Raw genomic sequence first — 19,670 nt, 5'->3', positions numbered from 1 at the left:
TTTTATACATTTATAGTTACAGTTAATGGTGTGGAACATGAAGGAGGAGAAGAAAAAAACACAAACACATCACTCACAGTCGCGCTATTGTGTTCTTTTGAAGTTAGACACAAAAAAAACACACACAGACACACATAAATGTAAAGAGACTCGCACAGGAGACTCCTTCCAAAAATGTTCTGTTATTATTGTTATTATTATTATTAGTAGTAATCATAATTATAACACGTTAGAACAAGGGCATTAATATCTTCTTATCCTAATATTAATATCTTTATACCTTCAGATCTGGGCTTTATATTTCCCAGCGTTCATCATCATCATCATCATCATCATCATCATCTGTAGCATTTTCATTAAAAACTAAACCCAAACTATAGGTTTTCGTGTTTTTCTTTAAACACATTGACTGTCAGTGTAATTCATAGTTTCCTCTAGATTTTTCTGGAACAGCTATTAAAGATGACATCCAGTCATTTTCCTGAACGCAGTTTCAAATGTGAAACCCTTAAGGTGAGAGACGGAAATGTGTGATTTCGGCTCCGCTTTTAACTCGACGTTCTATGATAATACACCGAGTACCGCTTTCGCTAAAAGGCTTATAGATTGTAGAAAAGAGACAAAGTTCCTGTTTTATTTCAGGCCGCAAAACATTTACACCCAGCTGGACATCTCCACGACTTCTTTATACTGTTTCTAAAGTGGTCCTAATAAATCTGAATAAACCCACACAGATTCCTGACATGGGGGGTGGGGGGAGGGGGTGTTACAGAGTGAGAGAGAGAGAGAGAGAGAGAGAGAGAGAGAGAGAGAGAGAGAGAGAAGGATAGACACAGGACAGACAGACAGAAGAATAGAGAGGGGGGAGATGGGGGTAGAGTGAGAGAGAGAGAGAGAGAGAGAGAGAGAGAGAGAGAGAGAGAGAGAGAGAGAGAGAGAAGGGTAGACACAGGACAGACAGACAGAAGAATAGAGAGGGGGGGTGGGGGTAGAGTGAGAGAGAGAGAGAGAGAGAGAGAGAGAGAGAGAGAGAGAGAGAGGGGGAGACACACGACAGACAGACAGAACAATATAGAGCGGGGCGGGGGGCGAGAGAGAGAGTGAGAGAGAGAGAGAGAGAGAGAGAGAGAGAGAGAGAGAGAGAGAGAGAAGGGTAGACACAGGACAGACAGACAGAAGAATAGAGAGGGGGGAGATGGGGTAGAGAGAGAGAGAGAGAGAGAGAGAGAGAGAGAGAGAGAGAGAGAGAGAGAGAGAAGGGTAGACACAGGACAGACAGACAGAAGAATAGAGAGGGGGGGTGGGGGTGTGTGTGAGAGAGAGAGAGAGAGAGAGAGAGAGAGAGAGAGAGAGAGAGGGGTAGACACAGGACAGACAGACAGAAGAATAGAGAGGGGGGCTGGGGTAGAGAGAGAGAGAGAGAGAGAGAGAGAGAGAGAGAGAGAGAGAGAGAGAGAGAGAGAGAGAGAGAGAAGGGTAGACACAGGACAGACAGACAGAAGAATAGAGAGGGGGGAGATGGGGTAGAGAGAGAGAGAGAGAGAGAGAGAGAGAGAGAGAGAGAGAGAGAGAGAGAGAGAGAGAGAGAGAAGGGTAGACACAGGACAGACAGACAGAAGAATAGAGAGGGGGGGTGGGGGTAGAGTGAGAGAGAGAGAGAGAGAGAGAGAGAGAGAGAGAGAGAGAGAGAGAGAGAGGGGTAGACACAGGACAGACAGACAGAAGAATAGAGAGGGGGTCTGTGGTAGAGAGAGAGAGAGAGAGAGAGAGAGAGAGAGAGAGAGAGAGAGAGAGAGAGAGAGAGAGAGAGAGAGAGAGAGAAGGGTAGACACAGGACAGACAGACAGAAGAATAGAGAGGGGGGAGATGGGGTAGAGAGAGAGAGAGAGAGAGAGAGAGAGATGACAAAAAAAGGGACAGAGACACAGACATAGAAGGAAAGGCAGACAGAAAAGGACTGACTGACAGACAGACAGAAGGAGAGAAAGAGACAGACAGACGGATGGAGGGAGAGACAGACAGGCATACAGAAGGATTGAAATAGAGAAACTGACAGAAGAAGAGAGAGATATGCTGTAAAGAGGAGGAGAAACAGACAGAAAGACAGAGATAAAGAAATAGAGACTGAAGGAGAGAGAGAGACAGAAAATGATGAGAATGGATTAATATGATGATGATGATGATGATGATGATGATGAAGAATTGTGAATCCACGATGATGGTTTAAGTCATAAAGCCCTGCTGTTAAAGGAGAATGTTCTGGTGTGATTAGTTTCCATATTTTCTACATCCTCGTGTCCTGACGATGTTTTATTCCTCTCACACGGCAGCAATTCCAGTTTAATATACATGAATTTTTATGAAGAGAAAACGTCAGAACTAAAAAAAATAAACAAACAAAAAAACACCTTTACACATCAATAAGGAACGTTTGCGTTTGGCGGCGTGATGAACAGCATGCTCCCTCAGAGGAAAGCTTCCTGTGGGTCTGATCTGAAGGACCTGCAGCAGAGTGACGGACGTTTATACCTCTCACATCACCCGATGAGTGCAGAAGAAGAGCGAAGGAAGAAAAAAACACACACACGAGTCAAATTCAGTTTTATTACACCTGAGGAAAAGCCTTCTGCTCTGTATCAGTAGTACTCTCCTCTAAAGTTCATGGCACCATGAGTGTGTGTGTGTGTGTGTGTGTGTGTAGTCAAACACAATGCATTACATTTTAATTAAACAGGAGCCTACAGCAGATACAAATACACCCACGTATGTCTAAGAACAGGTGTGTGTGTCTGTGTGTGTGTGTGTACCATGGGCATCAGATACACCAACAGACTCCTGGGACAGTGAGGAGGAGGGGTTGGGCATTATCCTAGTTCAGAAACAACCCCTCAGGCACAGTGTAAAATCAATCACCATGAACATCTCACTACACACACACACACGCATACACATCTCATAAATCCTTCCTGCCTAAATAGGATTGCAGCTGGAGTGATTTTTCAAAACACACACTTCTCATAAACACCATTTGCAGTAACTTTGTGCTTCTTGCCCATAAATTCTTTACCACTCTTGAAAATGTACAATTTACACCCACAGGAAAAGAACACAAGCCTGCCAGCCAATCACGAGCAAGCATCGCTCGACGATATTAGTGCGAACTAACACTAACCCTTAGCCAGAGACAAACAACCTTTGTATTTTACGCACGTTTTCGTACGTAAAATCTATCTGTCCTACCCCCCCATCTGTCCTGAGTGACTTGTTGCTCGCTAGCGTTAGTGTCTTCCTTCCTTCCTCCTGTATCAGCGACCTTCCTTTGGTGTGAATCCTGTAAACTACACCACTGAGGTGATATCTGAGGTCTCGACCCCTGGTGTTTAAAAAACGCAGTGGACATCCTCCACCCGGGTGTAGGCACGAGGCTCGTCAGCTAACGACCTTGCAAGCTCGGGAACGGAGCCAGGATAGACGAGTGCCACAATATGGCCGTCAATTAACATCTCTCTCAGTCCTGCAGGTCACGTGAAAAACGTATGCATGGATATGACTTATTCATGACTCTCTCTGCAGTGTGGCATCAGGGAGAAAGAGGAGAAGGTAAATAATACCAGCGATGTTTCTCCATGTCCTGTGCTAACCTCACCTTGAATAGGCTGCTGCCAGCTGGCTTTACATCTGTTCCTGCTTAATGCGATCCGGCTCATAATTACAGAGCAGCAAAATGCACATTTCCCTGCAGGTTCTTACATCTAGAGTGTTGACCGACGTCCTGTTATCTAATACGCATTTACAAACGATCTACTGCACATGCTTATCTGCTAAAAATCTGTTCACCTGGATGCTAAGCTTTACATATAACTTCACACACATGTATACACACACTTTTTTGAATAACTTTCACAAAAATGCCTTTGTTTATATTTAAAACAGAATTTGGCCAAACTATAAGTGCCAGCTAATGACTTATCCTAGCTAATAGCACCTCTCCAGCTGTAGCTGTTTAACTTTAGCAACTAGCAGACATCACTCGCAAGCTAATGTTAGCTTACGTATTAAACCATCAAAATGAATTCAGTTACCATATCGTTTAAACCAATTAAGTTAACATTGTTAATAAGCAAGCTGGTCTAACCGTTATGTTATTAAAGCCGTTAGCCATGTTTGCTTAAAAACATTAGGCTAGGTAACATTCGTTTATATTTAAACAGCCACCAGAATTGCTTGTGTGCTTGCTAACACTAGGTTAACTATTATGTTCTGTCAACAAGGGTACAGGCTTTTTAAGTGGCTTACTGTAAATGATTCAAGTCTGTCTGCTTAATTGATTCATTCAGATCCGTCTAATTCAGGATGTCCTTGTGAGTTCGAGTTTAGAAGTGTTTTGAAGAGCTTTGAACATTCAGCCGAAACAAATCTAGCGAATCAGAAATGGAATCACTCATTTGATCCTTGAGTCAAAAGGTTTCACTGAATCGAAATAATGGTTCTCAATGAGAGATAATAATAATCTAAAATGATTCCCTGACTCATACAATGATTCATTAATGAGACGGTGTCAAATCATGGACGTTACAGCGACTGTAACGATTCGCTGATTCAATCACTGAATCTCTTGAAGAAAAAAAAACTGAATCTCAGTCTTGATGGAAAGAATTTGCTGAATCAAACAATATTCTTGACAGGATGATTCACTGAACTTAATAAGTTCACTCAACCACTTAATAAGTGAAAATGAAATCTTGGTCCTGACAAAAATGATTCAGTGAATCAAAATTCTTGGATCAGGAAAAATGAGACTTAAAAAATAAATAAATAAAAGTCTATATTAACTAACTATCTGCATGGAATATATGGGAATTTGGAAACAAATCAAATAAAATTTGTTCACCTTAGGGACCTAAAACAAAATTGTTTATGAATGACTATCATATAAACCAGGTCTCAAGGTTGCTAGCATGCTAACACCAAGTTGTACAACTGTCAACGAAAAGCTTAAGCTAGATTTGCTTTGTTCCTCTGTGGTAGTTATCATGTTATACAGAACGTGTTCTACGGTACACAACGTCGCAGCGTTTAAAATGATATGTACTATTTATGAATGCTGTAAATAATGTGCGGAAAAGAGGCATGGCGTGCGTGTGAACGCGGACCGACTTTAACCTCCTGTAAGGCAGCTGGAGGTCTCAAAAGCACAGCATGCCGAAAGAGCGCAAGCTGAGTAATAAGATTTGGAGAGTCTCGATCCGTCCGCAGGCTTCCAAGTGGCAGCTTCAAACAGAAATATTGCTGCTTTCATGATCCTGATACGGAGCGCTGAGAAAAACACACAACCTCTCGAGCCACCTTCAGAGAAAGCAGAGATAGGAACTCGTCTATGATCATACAGTCGCTCCGAGTGTATTAACATAACGGTAATCAAAATAAAAGTCAGCCATAAACTTACACACATACCGGACTGAGATGTAGAGAGAGAGAGAGAGAGAGAGAGAGAGGGAGAGAGAGAGAGGGAGAGAGAGAGAGAAAGAGAGAGATCAGCCTTCTTCTAATTTGATTCCTACTACAACATGATAGTATATCGTGCCCTGAGCACAAATCTTCTCATTTCTTTTCTTCATTCCATAAGACATTTCACTCAGTGTTGGAAAGTTAAGAAGAAACTCCAGAAACAAGATTCGACTCTTTAGCCTCCCAAAACCCTAACCCTAACCCTGTGGTAGTTTTCTGTGTGGTGATATATGTAGGATTTTTGTAAGAAGTCTCCAGGGTCAGGGTTATGAAACATTCATTCATTCATTCATATTCTACCGCTTATCCGAACTACCTTGGGTCACGGGGAGCCTGTGCCTATCTCAGGCGTCATCGGGCATCAAAGCAGGATACACCCTGGACGGAGTGCCAACCCATCGCAGGGCACACACACACACTCTCATTCACTCACGCAATCACACACTACGGACAATTTTCCAGAGATGCCAATCAACCTACCATGCATGTCTTTGGACCGGGGGAGGAAACCGGAGTACCCGGAGGAAACCCCCGAGGCACGGGGAGAACATGCAAACTCCACACACACAAGGTGGAGGCGGGAATCGAACCCCCAACCCTGGAGGTGTGAGGCGAACGTGCTAACCACTAAGCCACCGTGCCAGGTTTTGAAACAGCCAGAGGTAAACCTTTTTTATCCAATAAAACTTGTATAACAGGCATGTTTTGCGGTACTCCACAACACTAAAAATAAACTACTGTATGACGTGTGATTCCTCAATAAATAAATGTCAATGTTGAGGTTGTTGATTATTTTCCTATGAAAGCACACCCTCACATGTACATACTGTACCTGCTTTAGTCAGATTAATAATCAAAACGAAGCCTCACATTTTGCCGTTTTTAATTACGACAACGTTTAAACCGAGCAGCAAGAAATCACTCATCACATCAGTCATTTTTCAGGGGATTGTGGGATGTCACGGTGTAACGGGTCGTCTCCATCTGTGAGCACAAAAGAGAGGAAATGAAAAGATTCGGCAGATTTAAACAATAACGCCGTCTTCACCAGGCAGGTGCTGAATAAAAAGATAAATGAAAAAGAGGCAGGATAATAACAGACTAAAACATGGCTGACATCAAACATTATCCCTGTTTGATTACCTGAAATACTGGAAATATCTAATTATCGCACTGTGGCTAATATCCTCCACTTCATTAATCCGTGGATCAGTGTTTTCCGATGTAACCTTTCGAACGCAGTCGCCACGCGCCACTCACCTCCTGCCTGCTTCCTGGAATGGCTCCAGAGCTCTGCCTGGTGTCAGAAGGTTGTGTGTGCGTGAGTCTGATTCATTTCCTGCACAAAACAGAGCTAAAGCTTTGAGCGTCCTTGATGGAAGAGGCTTCGCTGTGAATATTCTGTGCTTAAAAAACATAAAAATAAAGTGTAAGGAAGGCAGACAGGTTCCAAGATGATGCAGGAATAAAGATGATTCCTCAATCAGAACGTTTTATAATGCAACAGATATTCACAAATCTGGACTCCACAGCAAAAAGAAGAAGATTCATGTCTGTGTTTGTTGTAAGAAGATCAATTGTTTTAGACAGTTAGATAATGACGCTCCAACATGATAACACGATGCTGTTGGCAATTCAGTTAGGATTAGCATGAATGATGCTAAACAGGAAATGAAAAGCAGGATGTTAAATGGGGTTTATGTAACGTCCGATCAAGTCAAACACAAAGTTAATATCGCTAACTAACATGTGACTGATAACTAGCTAATTCTTTTTTGATTACAATAGACTAGCGATTTGTCGTCTTTTCTTAACTTTAACACCAAACTATAAAGGAAGTATAAAAATAACAGCTAGTAAAAGAAGCTAGTTAGAAAGATTTCTAGCTGTTTTTTAAGATGCTAATCGTGATAACGGCTCCGGAGATTTTAAAGCACCTTTCTGTCATCCTTTTGGGTTTGTCCTTGTTCCAGATGTACTTATTAATGAAAGTAGAGCACAGCTGTCATACACCAGGCACGTCAATTAGCAAAAAGACTCTCAGAGACCTGATTTAGGTCCTGCGCTAACACAAAGCAGCTAGCTCTCTGTAGGTACTAATGGATTTTTTTCTTTTCAAACATGCTGAACTGCACCAGGTCTCCATTTACATCCATTGTTTTTGTAGCATCTGTCAAGTAAGAAGACTAATGGAGACTCACAGAGAGATTTAGACACGAAGAGAGACAAACAGAACCGTGCGAGCGCCACGGTAACCGTCACAGCTTTTTACTTTTACCTCCTTACTGAGGCCAGTAACGAGGAAAGCAAGGGGCTTAAAAAAATAATAAAAATATGAAACAATTCACAATACAAAACGAGAATTAAGACAGAAATTGATTTAATAAAAAAATAATAATAATTCATTCATTCATTCATTTTCTACCACTTATCCGAAATACCTCGGGTCACGGGGAGCCTGTGCCTATCTCAGGCGTCATCGGGCATCAAGGCAGGATACACCCTGGACGGAGTGCCAACCCATCACAGGGCACACACACACACTCTCATTCACTCACGCACTCACACACTCACATACTCACATACTCTGGACAATTTTCCAGAGATGCCAATCAACCTACCATGCATGTCTTTGGACCAGGGGAGGAAACCAGAGTACCCAGAGGAAACCCCCGAGGCACGGGGAGAACATGCAAACTCCACACACACAAGGCGGAGGCGGGAATCGAACCCCCAACCCTGGAAGTGTGAGGCGAACGTGCTAACCACTAAGCCACCGTGCCCCCCAAGGAGTTGACCAGACAGAGGTAAAGTTACATTATGCATTATGGAGAAATTGGGTTAATAGTCTCCATGGAAACCATAAGAGTTTGTTTATTTTAATTATGAATATCACCAACTAACACCGCCAGACCGTTTTTGGAAATCAATCCAAAAATCGTTTCCTGAAGACGAGCCAGTGAGCTTAAGTGAGCAGTAATAATCATTTTATTATGGACTTGACTGCAGGTCTGTTCATCTCATGTGCTGAGGTTGTGCTGAATCTCAAGAATCCACTAAGGACGGAATAATAAAAACGCTCGGTCCGTGCGGTTAAAGGGTAAATTAATCGATGGTGTTAACTTACGACACGAACCAAACTCTTTCAGTCCACAAATAAAATTTGTTTTGTATTCGTTCGAAAATTACGTCATATTCAAGTCTCGGCAGAAAAAAAAGAAACCAGTCTCGATCATATGCAACAGCGCAATCGTTCATGTTTTTTTTTATTTCCAAATAATCTACAAATAATGTTGAGAATTATCTTTATATTATGATATAATTATTATCATATAAGTTTAACAAAAAATTTGTTATGTAGCTTCAAAAATAAAAAGTCCGTAATGCGTGTTTGTATTTGGTTTGGCATTGTGTCAATCGTTTTAAAGACACGCCCCCAAAGCATGTGTCTTTTTTAAAATCCATAAAAGGACAAGTTTGAGGTTTAAAGAGCTGCACATCGGTACTTGCTAATGGTATCTGGAGTTAGCATGCTAGGTGTAGTTGAAATATAGACATTTTTTGGGTGGAGCTCTGTGTACATATATGGAAATGTGGGCGGGCTCAGTGAGCAAAAGAAAATGAATCTCATTCAACCCCACCCATTTAACCTAAAGCACTTTTAAATGGAGATGTTTAGGACCTCGGTGTTTAGTTGGATTAGTGTTTAAGTCTATAAACTCGAGACCTCATCGAAGGTATATTTGGTGTAAAAACACGCATCACATCCTCCATCTTACCCCCATGCTGCTGATTTATGAGGGTGAACCTTACAGCATCTTTACGCTGCATCACTGAACACACGTGAGAATGAAATGGCTCTGGAAGGTGTGTTTAATTTCATCTCCACGCCTGTCGAGATAAAGTAGAAGGTTGCTCATTCATGTTAAGAGCGAGCCACGTGGAGGACATGCTACCTGAGCCATGAAAATTAATTAGGCGTTTTTCCGGCACAGCGATCAGCTCTGCTGCTTAAAACCCAATCAATGACACCGAGTCCAGTTAAGAACCCTGGCAGCCAATTAACCCACTGTGGCTATTTATATGGAGCGCACATCATTTAGGGAAATATGAAAAGGAAGTGCACATTGGAGGGCTACAAGTCAACACTGCTCCCTGTTGGCTGATGGGTAGAATGACACCAGAGCAGATATATACATACATATATATATATATATATATATATATGCATAGAGAGAGAGAGAGAGAGAGAGAGAGAGAGAGAGAGAGTACATAGTACATAATGCTGTCAAATGCTCAATTCTAATTGGCCAGAAAACACAGGATAACATCGTCTGTGATTCTTTCTTTCTTTCCATCCATCACATCTATTAATCCTTCTTTCTTTAGTATTTGCAGAGATCATAAACGCACAGGTACAGTCGTTTTTTTGCTTTCCTGTCTTTCTTTAATAGCCAAAGAGATTGCGAACGCTTAGGTGTCGTTTTTTCTCTTCCTTTCTTTCTCATTCTTTCATTCTTTTTCTATATAACCATTTGTCCATGCATCCATCTATCCCTCTATCGTTAATATGTACAGTGATCCTGGTCACAGAGGGATAGAAAAAAAGAAAGTAACTAGGTGGTCTACAGAGATTCCTTTCTTTCTTTCTTTCTTTCTTTCTTTCTTTCTTTCTTTCTTTTTACATTTAAGCCTCTTCAACATTTAGAGATTGTGAACGACTTTTTTCCTTTGTTAGATTCTTTCTTTATTTTTCTTTCTATTCTCATATTATTTTCTAGAACAGTTAAAAAGGTTGAAGGATTCTTTAGTAAATCTAAATCAGTGGTTAGAGGAAAAACACTCAAGTGCTGTTATATTTATACAAATTTAAGGAGTTTAAGGATCTAAGAAAAATAAATTTCATAGACAAATAATTCTACACTCCAGTGCAACTCTACTGTCCAGACACACTGACCCAGTTCTGTTTGACTGACGGCTTTTGTACAAAAGTGCTAGGAGTGTGTATGTGTGTGTGTGTGTGTGTGTTTGATCTGACCATCCTGGAAGAAACCCCATATACAAGCTCCAGCTGTGGAAAGACATTTGTTATCTGCACAGGGATTTTTACTCACACACACACACACACACACACACACACACACACACACACACACACACACACACACACACACACACACACAGCTTCTTTGATGATTTCACCACTGTAAATGTGTGTGTGTGTGTGTGTGTGTGTGTGTGTGTGTGTGTGTGTGTGTGTGTGTGTGTGTGTAGCTACCAGCTATGACTGTGACGATGTTTTTACCCCAAACCCTGCGAGACGTCGGCTGGGGTCAGAATAAAACGGGGTCACTGACAAACACAACCGATAAGGATATAAAGAAACAGCATAGTGTACTTTTTATCCATTTAAAGTTACAGTTCTATCCATTTAAATCCATATCCAAGTCAAAGGCATCAGATCCTCGGCTCAACCGGAGGAAGAAAGGAAATCTGATCAAATGACATGGCGTTACAGAAACACGTGAAATAAATAATAACGAAGAAATGAAACGGTTAACAGAACATGTGCTAGACTTTAATTATGATTTTAAATCCAACACCTACAGATTGTTGGCTGTGGGCAAAACGTTTATATTGAAAATCAATTTAACAGTCGATTTCTGAAGCTGATTAAGATTTAACATCAGTAAGATTTAATGAGCTGCAAAATAATAATTTTATGGACTTAACATTAGAAGTGTTAACACACACACACACACACACACACACACAATTCACCTCAGGATGGACTGTTAATTAGCTGCTTTATTACAGTACATCAGGTAAAGAGAAGAGAAAAGATCAGGCTGATTATTTGAATTTATTTGTTTTTTTTTGTTATAGAAATATAAAGTAAATAATATTAGAGAGAACAACAATGTTTTATTTTAAAGTGGAGAGTATCACAGTGGGGGGTCACGGTGGCTTAGTGGTTAGCACGTTCGCCTCACACCTCCAGGGTTGGGGGTTCGATTCCCGCCTCCGCCTTGTGTGTGTGGAGTTTGCATGTTCTCCCCGTGCCTCGGGGGTTTCCTCCAGGTACTCCGGTTTCCTCCCCCGGTCCAAAGACATGCATGGTAGGTTGATTGGCATCTCTGGAAAATTGTCCGTAGTGTGTGATTGCGTGAGTGAATGAGTGTGTGTGTGTGTGTGTGTGTGTGTGTGTGTGTGTGTGTGTGATCTGCGATGGGTTGGCACTCCGTCCAGGGTGTATCCTGCCTTGATGCCCGATGACGCCTGAGATAGGCACAGGCTCCCCGTGACCCGAGGTAGTTCGGATAAGCGGTAGAAAATGAGTGAGAGAGAGTATCACAGTGTTTGCTCACATACTTCAGCCTTAATGGGTAAGAAAGGGAACCTGAGTTGCCATGGATACAAAGAGTAAATGTGCTAGTAAAGGTGAAAGTGTGAATAACGATGATAGACAGATAGACAGACAGTTTACAGAGTTCACCTCAAACACACATACAGGAGAGTAGAAGTGTGTATACAAGTGTGTAATCAGAGCATGAGATGGCTTTATTGTGTTCAGGGAGTTTATACTGCCCTCTAATGGACAGATTTGGAACTGCAACACCACGTCAGCATTATTTATTAACTTTCACCATTTATCCAAGTGTATCCAAGTGTGTAGCCGACTATGTAGCGCGAACTCCAAAAAAAAAGGTATATTTAATTGAATCTAAAACTAATCTCAAGGTTTGTACCCAGCATTAACTTGCTGTGAATGTAAAGATACAGGGATGTGGTAGACTAGTGGTTAAGATGTTAGACTACTGATTGAAAGGTTGTGAGTTCGAATCCCAGGTCCACCAAGTTGCCACTGCTGGGCCCCTGAGCAAGGCCCTTAAGGGTGTCAGATAAATAAGATAAATGTGAACGTAAAGATCAGCACAGTCTGTAGTTTATGCTAATCATGTACTGTATATAATTTCTAACTAGCGAGTAGCACACTGAGAAAATGTCGAAGCTAAATAGGACTCCAGGACTGCGGAGTCATCAAAATCTCCTCCCACCCTGGACACAATCTGTTTGCTCTTCTGTCATCAGGCATACGCTATATACCGTTGCCCACTAAAACACCTAGGCAAAAGAACAGTTTCTTCTCACAGATCATATCTATTTATAACTGCTAGCATAACCACCGTTACATATCCCATCTGTTAAAGTGCAATATTCTACAGTGCAATATCTTTAGGTTTATATAAGTATCTATGTAAATACATATTATATTTTCTATGGTTATAAAAATGTACAGTATACACAACTGTAATATAGAGTACTGCTGTATATTACTGCACATCTCTGAAGAACTCAACTACACCTGATTAAAGCTGATTCTGACCTATCGACTTGGTTTAAATATGCGCCACATCTATCTGTTATTCTGTTAACACTTCAAATAGTTACGATCAAATGCGTTCAGCGTGTGACTCACTGAACACGTGGGATGTGGTAGCTTAGCGGTTAAGGTGTTGGACGACGGATTGGAAGGTTGTGAGTTTGAATCCCAGCTAAGCAGTGTTAGCATTTTATTCTGTTATATTCTTCTTCTTCAGCAGAGATGGCTAAAAGGCTGAAAGACCTGAAAGAACATCCATCATGAGTTTGACTTGTTCTGTTCACACATCTTTTCATTCCTGAGCTTGTGCTTTTACTAGAGATGCCACTACATGCCCCAGCATCTGGACTTGATTCGGGTCGATTTATTTAGTCCGTGCTGACTTTAGAAACTCTAGGAGCTCGATGTTGTTTTCATACAGCTTGGATTTCTACCATGGTTCGCGCTTGGCAGCTGGAGACGTCCGTCCGGATCGTCCGTCCGTCAGACGCTAACCGTGGCTCGAACAGCTGAGAAAATAGTCACCACATCTCCATCTGCATGCTGGACACTAGGAAAGCTAGAGCTACACTTCAGCACGCGTTAATGCAGTTTATACTACAGAGCTTCTCAAATCTGATCTGCTCACCAGGTGTTGATTCATTTCCTTTAACAGCTTTTCCCCTCTGAACTTCCTGTTTATATTATTAACACACTCAGTCTGCAGTATAGATGTACAGCCAGAGTGCTTACCATGTGGAGTAGAAAAGAAAGAAAGGACGAAAGAAAGAAAGGACGAAAGAAAGAAAGAAAGAAAGAAAGAAAGAAAGAAAGAAAGAAAGAAAGAAAGAAAGAAAAACACAAATAACATCTAAATAATTATAAACCGTATAAAAAAGAGTGAAAAAAGAAAGAAAAGATTTATAGTTATACTTTTAGTTAAATATAAAGTATATAAGAAAGATTGATAAAGGAAACGTAAGCAAGGAAGGAAGAATTTATAGTTAATGTTTTTGTTGACTATAAAAAAGAGTAAGAAAGAAAGAAAGAAAGAAAGAAAGAAAGAAAGAAAGAATAGGTAAATAAAATAATATAAACTAAAAGATTTATTCTTTAGTTAATAATTTATACTTATTCTTTCTGTTAAACATAAACAACATAAGGTTTATATTATAAGACATTATAAGACATAAGGAAAGGAATATTTACAGTAGTTGAGTAACGTGTGCTCTTGCACGTTATCGTATCTATAGTAACGGATCATTCATTCATTCTTGTATCTTATGTCAGTCATGTAAATAATCCAACACTAATAATAAACAGATAAAAACATGTAACTTACAGTAAAATCACAAACTCGACTCATTCTGTAATGTTTATGGAAGGAGTCTCCAGAATCAGTGCTTTGTAACAACCAGTAAATTTCCCACCACAGGAAGGTTCCCTGATTTCTGTGTAAAATGACAAGCTGTGTTTATTTTTTTTATCCATTAACTTCAAGAAAGATGTGAAAATAGAGAGATGACTTTGAAGGAACGATTGTTTATCCTGTAGCTGTTATAACGTGAGTGAGAACATGAACAAACATATTGTTGGTTAATAAATTAAAAATACAATCATTGCTTTGGAGGAATTACAGATTCTGTGATGTGCTACTATGAGGAAATGATCAATTTCAAGGTGGTAACAAACTCAATAAAGGTTTTTTTTTCTCCTGCATGAGACACGTCGAGATGTTAAACCCGTCTCGAGATCCTCGGCGTGCTCGTCTCAGAGCGAAAGCTTCGGCCTCGTCACGCTGACAGGTAATTAGTCCAGACTTCATGCGATGGCGTCTCAGAACGAGCGTGTGGGATTTCTGAGCCCTTGTTTCTGTCCAGGAATTGCACACACTTAATAAATCATCACAGAAAAGGCCAGCGTGATGCTAAAAAACTCAGCCGACACCCCTGAGTAAATGTGACACAAACCACGAATCAGCATTTAGCATTCAGCATGCACTAGCGGCTCAGGGAGCAGCTTGTGTGTGTGTGTGTGTGTGTGTACAGGGTTTTGTATGCATTGTGCTGTGTAGATTTGTCGAATCGACCTGCTGCAGGTTGTCACTCAGCTCACTGAAGCCGATTTTGCTGAGTCACACTCGTCTGTGGAATAGCAATAGCAAGGAACGCAGCGTAAATGTTCTCCAGAATATTCTAAAGTAGGTTTGAAGTGGACCTGGATGACACAAAAGATGCCATTAGTGTAATGTTAACTAGTTAGCTTTCTAATGTTAACACAGACTTGCATTTAGATAGATGGCTAGCTTAGCCATTATTCATTCATTCATCTTCTACCGCTTATCCGAACTACCTCAGGTCACGGGGAGCCTGTGCCTATCTCAGGCGTCAGCGGGCATCAAGGCAGGATACACCCTGGACGGAGTGCCAACCCATCGCAGGGCACACACACACACACACACACAGTCATTCACTCACACAATCACACACTAGGGACAATTTTCCAGAGATGCCAATCAACCTACCATGCATGTCTTTGGACCGGGGGAGGAAACCGGAGTACCCGGAGGAAACCCCCGAGGCACGGGGAGAACATGCAAACTCCACACACACAAGGTGGAGGCGGTAATCGAACTCCGACCCTGGAGGTGTGAGGTGAACATGCTAACCACTAAGCCACCGTGCCCCCCTAGCTTAGGCTAAGTTATTCATTCACTCACTCATCTTCTACCGCTTATCCGAACTACCTTGGGTCACGGGGAGCCTGTGCCTATCTCAGGCGTCAGCGGGCATCAAGGCAGGATACACCCTGGACGGAGTGCCAACCCATCGCAGGGCACACACACACACACACACACACACACTCTCATTCACTCACGCAATCACACACTACGGACAATTTTCCAGAGATGCCAATCAACCTACCATGCATGTCTTTGGACCGGGGGAGGAAACCGGAGTACCCGGAGGAAACCCCCGAGGCACGGGGAGAACATGCAAACTCCACACACACAAGGCGGAGGCGGGAATCGAACCCCCAACTCTGGAGGTGTGAGGCGAATGTGCTAACCACTAAGCCACCGTGCCCCCAGGCTAAGTTATATTATGTTATATTATATTATGTTATATTATGTTTTGTAATAGATATCATTTTACTTGACATACATCTTGCTTGACTTTATTAGTAACATTAGCAAAGCTAGCTGTTGAGTTGTGTTTAGATATCTTGTTAGCATAGGTAATGCTGCTAAATTATGCTATACTTTTTTTCACTGATAGCCAACCTTCCTGTTTTAAAAACAGTGTCATACGAATAGTTTATAAAAATCTAAGTATAGTAAATATAGTATGTGATCTGGGCCTGCTAGGGTAAATCATCTGGAGGTCAACTACATGCAGTGCATTGTGGGATTCTGTGATCATGTTGCTGACAAAATGGTGACACTCTAAAAATAGTGCACTAGCATCAGGTAATGTTAATGCTAGCTAAGGTAACTAGCAATCTATCTACACTATAATGTCTACAATCTAACGGTAACTAGGGTAACTAGTAATGTGCTAAACTGTGGCATGTTCGTATTATATATGAACAAGTTTTACGATCAGCTGATCAAATTTAGTTTAGCTCCGCCCTTTGTCACATGCTTACTCTGACTTAGTATATAGGAAAAATACACCACCCCCACCCCCTCTACCCCCTCTCATGCCACTGGAGGTCCATTCCAGCGCCTCTTCAAAGCCAGTCCGTGATGAAACATTACACCCGTGTTTTGATTTGCCCCTCTGGAGCAGATCAGCTTTTCCACCCACCGTAACATCTCTCCAAAGGCAAGCTGGGAAACCTGGTGTCATGCATCACACGGGAACTAATCCAGGATCAATTCTTGGCATTTCATATTCACGTCTTGAGTGGTGATCCCAGATAAGCAGTCGTGCAAGCAATGTGTGTGTCTAAGAGAGAGAGAGTGTGTGTGTGTGTGTGTGTGTCCAGTCTGTGCTAATAAATGGAGCTGAGAGTGGGCAAACAGAGCATTATTCAGCAGGCCAGCAGGACGTCCCTGTTTGATCCAGAATAAGAAGGAGGAAAAACATGGTTTTCTAGGGTACTTTCCTGGGCTTATCCATAAAATGCACTGCACACACACACACACACACACAGATATAAATTACACACTCTGTATGCATACGTCTATTTTTCAGCCATTTTTCAGACAGGCAGAAACGTCAGTGGATTGACGTTCCTTAAATCTAGGTCATGAAGGTTTTGGAAACAATCTGATAAGCTAAATCAGATGTGCTAAATGAGGCCGAATGCTAAACTCCACACTGCTCTAAAGTGATTTACATCTTATCGGTAGGCCGCGATTTAGGCAGCGTAATTAAGTCCACCACTTGACAGGAAAAAAAGATCCACTCTGAACAACATACACATTCATCTTTATGATTAAAACAATGTTTGAGATTTATTTTAGTATACAATTCTGAGGTGGATTTTTACCTTTTGATAATTCCTTCATCTTATTTTGATAATATGAATAATTAGTAAAGGCTGTCCTTGATCGATGCCGCAGTGGGATTTAACACTTGCTTTATGTCTACCTAAAAAAAAAAGGGGGGGGGGGGGGGTATGCAGCAGCACTTTAATCCTTTAGTCTGTCACTACGCCTGTTTAAACAGATTAACCGCCACCGTCACCACCATCAACACCATCACACCGGTCGTAGACTGCTAACCAACCAAGACAAAATTTCCTAAGCACAAGGCAAATATTTCAATATAATCTTGTTTTTTGTGGTGTACGATATAATTTTCCTTCATAATTCAACCAGAAAGGGTCGGGGCTACTGCTCTTTCAAATGTCTTTTAAATTAGCATGCATCATACAAAAAACATATACTTACAGGTAAGTAAAAAAATGCTAGTGTTCCATTTTAAAAGGGTACTACACTTCCAAAAGTCATAAACTACACGGTAGAGTATGTCATAAATGCATAACGTGTGGTATGTCTTTTGGGATGCTACAATTTTTGGTAACCGATACCCTTTCTCACAAAGGGTGCCAATACTTTTAGTGCCAGCACACAAATGCTGCTCGGGAAATATCTTCTTCCATCGATACCACCATTCATGCATATATGAATTACATAGTCGTTTTATATTTTGGATTTATGTATTAACTACACGCCTCCGCCTTGTGTGTGGAGTTTGCATGTTCTCCCCGTGCCTCGGGGGTTTCCTCCGGGTACTCCGGTTTCCTCCCCCGGTCCAAAGACATGCATGGTAGTTTGATTGGCATCTCTTGGCAAAATTGTCCGTAGTGTGTGATTGCGTGAGTGAATGAGAGTGTGTGTGTGTGCCCTGTGATGGGTTGGCACTCCGTCCAGGGTGTATCCTGCCTTGATGCCCGATGACGCCTGAGATAGGCACAGGCTCCCCGTGACCCGAGGTAGTTCGGATAAGAGGTAGAAAATGAGTGAGAGAGAGAGAGTATTAACTACATATTAGCTAGCAATATATAGCTAGCTATATAGTGATTAGCCAACATACATTACTGGTCTCTGAGTGAAATGAGAACAATTATGACATGCTGAAGGACTAATAGACAAGTCAATGTTCATGCTTTTTATATTCTGTTTTTCAGAGTCAAACTCTTGGACGAGAGAGTGCAGGCTGAAGTGAATCAGAGAGTAATGAAAGCAGCTTTATTCAACAGATCAGCAGGAAGTCAAGTTTGATTCAGGAGAAGGAGCTACGAGGTGAAAAAAAAGTTTTTCTGGGCCACTTTTGTATGCTTAATAATCTAACACAGTTCACAGATAAACATGTGATTCATGTGTTCTTTAAAAGCTTTAAATATGGGGGGAAATTCATTATTATGTTCATCAATGCTATTTAGCTTGTACTTTCCACACCTTCTACAACACTGTGGCTACGATTGTGTGTGTGTGTGTGTGTGTGTGTGTGTGTGTGTGTGTGTATATATATATAAAGGTTATGACTTTATGCATATTGTTTCAGTACTGTTAGCCAGCTAGCTAACTTTCATTGGAGATTCTGAACATTTCTGGACTATATTAAAATCCTTTCAAAACGCCTTTTAGCTTATAATATCCATCTAGCTAACTTAAGTACTGAAGATTTAAACGGAACTAAAATTGCCAAAATACTAAAATTAGCTCATGCTAGTCAGCTAGCTTTTATAAACAGGACCCGAACAGACATCTCAGTGCGTCTGTCAAGTTTGTAAGTAGCTTAAGTAGTAAATATTAAAAACATTTATGAATAGGAGTGGGATTCCTCTCAGAACAACATTTAGGTTTGGTATCCAGCTAGCTTTACTAATTCATAAAAAAAAAAAATGAAAAAGTCTCAGATCTTGTATTAGCCAAATGGCTAGCATCACAACTTGAATGAGTATGAAGTCTCTCAGGTTAGCACACTTTAACCAAAGACTGTGGTGATTTGAACACAGACATGCTAACATGTCTTGGGCATGTTAGCATGTCTACTTATTCCTGAAAAGGAACTAAAACATGTTAATTATTTATTACAAAATTATTTATTACAATTTTTTTTGTAGAAAGAAAGAAATACATTAAATAATATTAGAGAGAACATTCATTCATTCATTTTCTACCGCTTATCCGAACTACCTCGGGTCACGGGGAGCCTGTGCCTATCTCAGGCGTCATCGGGCATCAAGGCAGGATACACCCTGGACGGAGTGCCAACCCATCACAGGGAACACACACACTCTCATTCACTCACACAATCACACACTACGGACAATTTTCCAGAGA

This window comes from Tachysurus vachellii, chromosome 26 (assembly GCF_030014155.1).
Source record: "Tachysurus vachellii isolate PV-2020 chromosome 26, HZAU_Pvac_v1, whole genome shotgun sequence".
Lineage (NCBI taxonomy): Eukaryota > Metazoa > Chordata > Actinopteri > Siluriformes > Bagridae > Tachysurus > Tachysurus vachellii.
The sequence above is the reverse complement of the archived record's forward strand: the minus strand, read 5'-3'. Positions refer to the sequence as shown.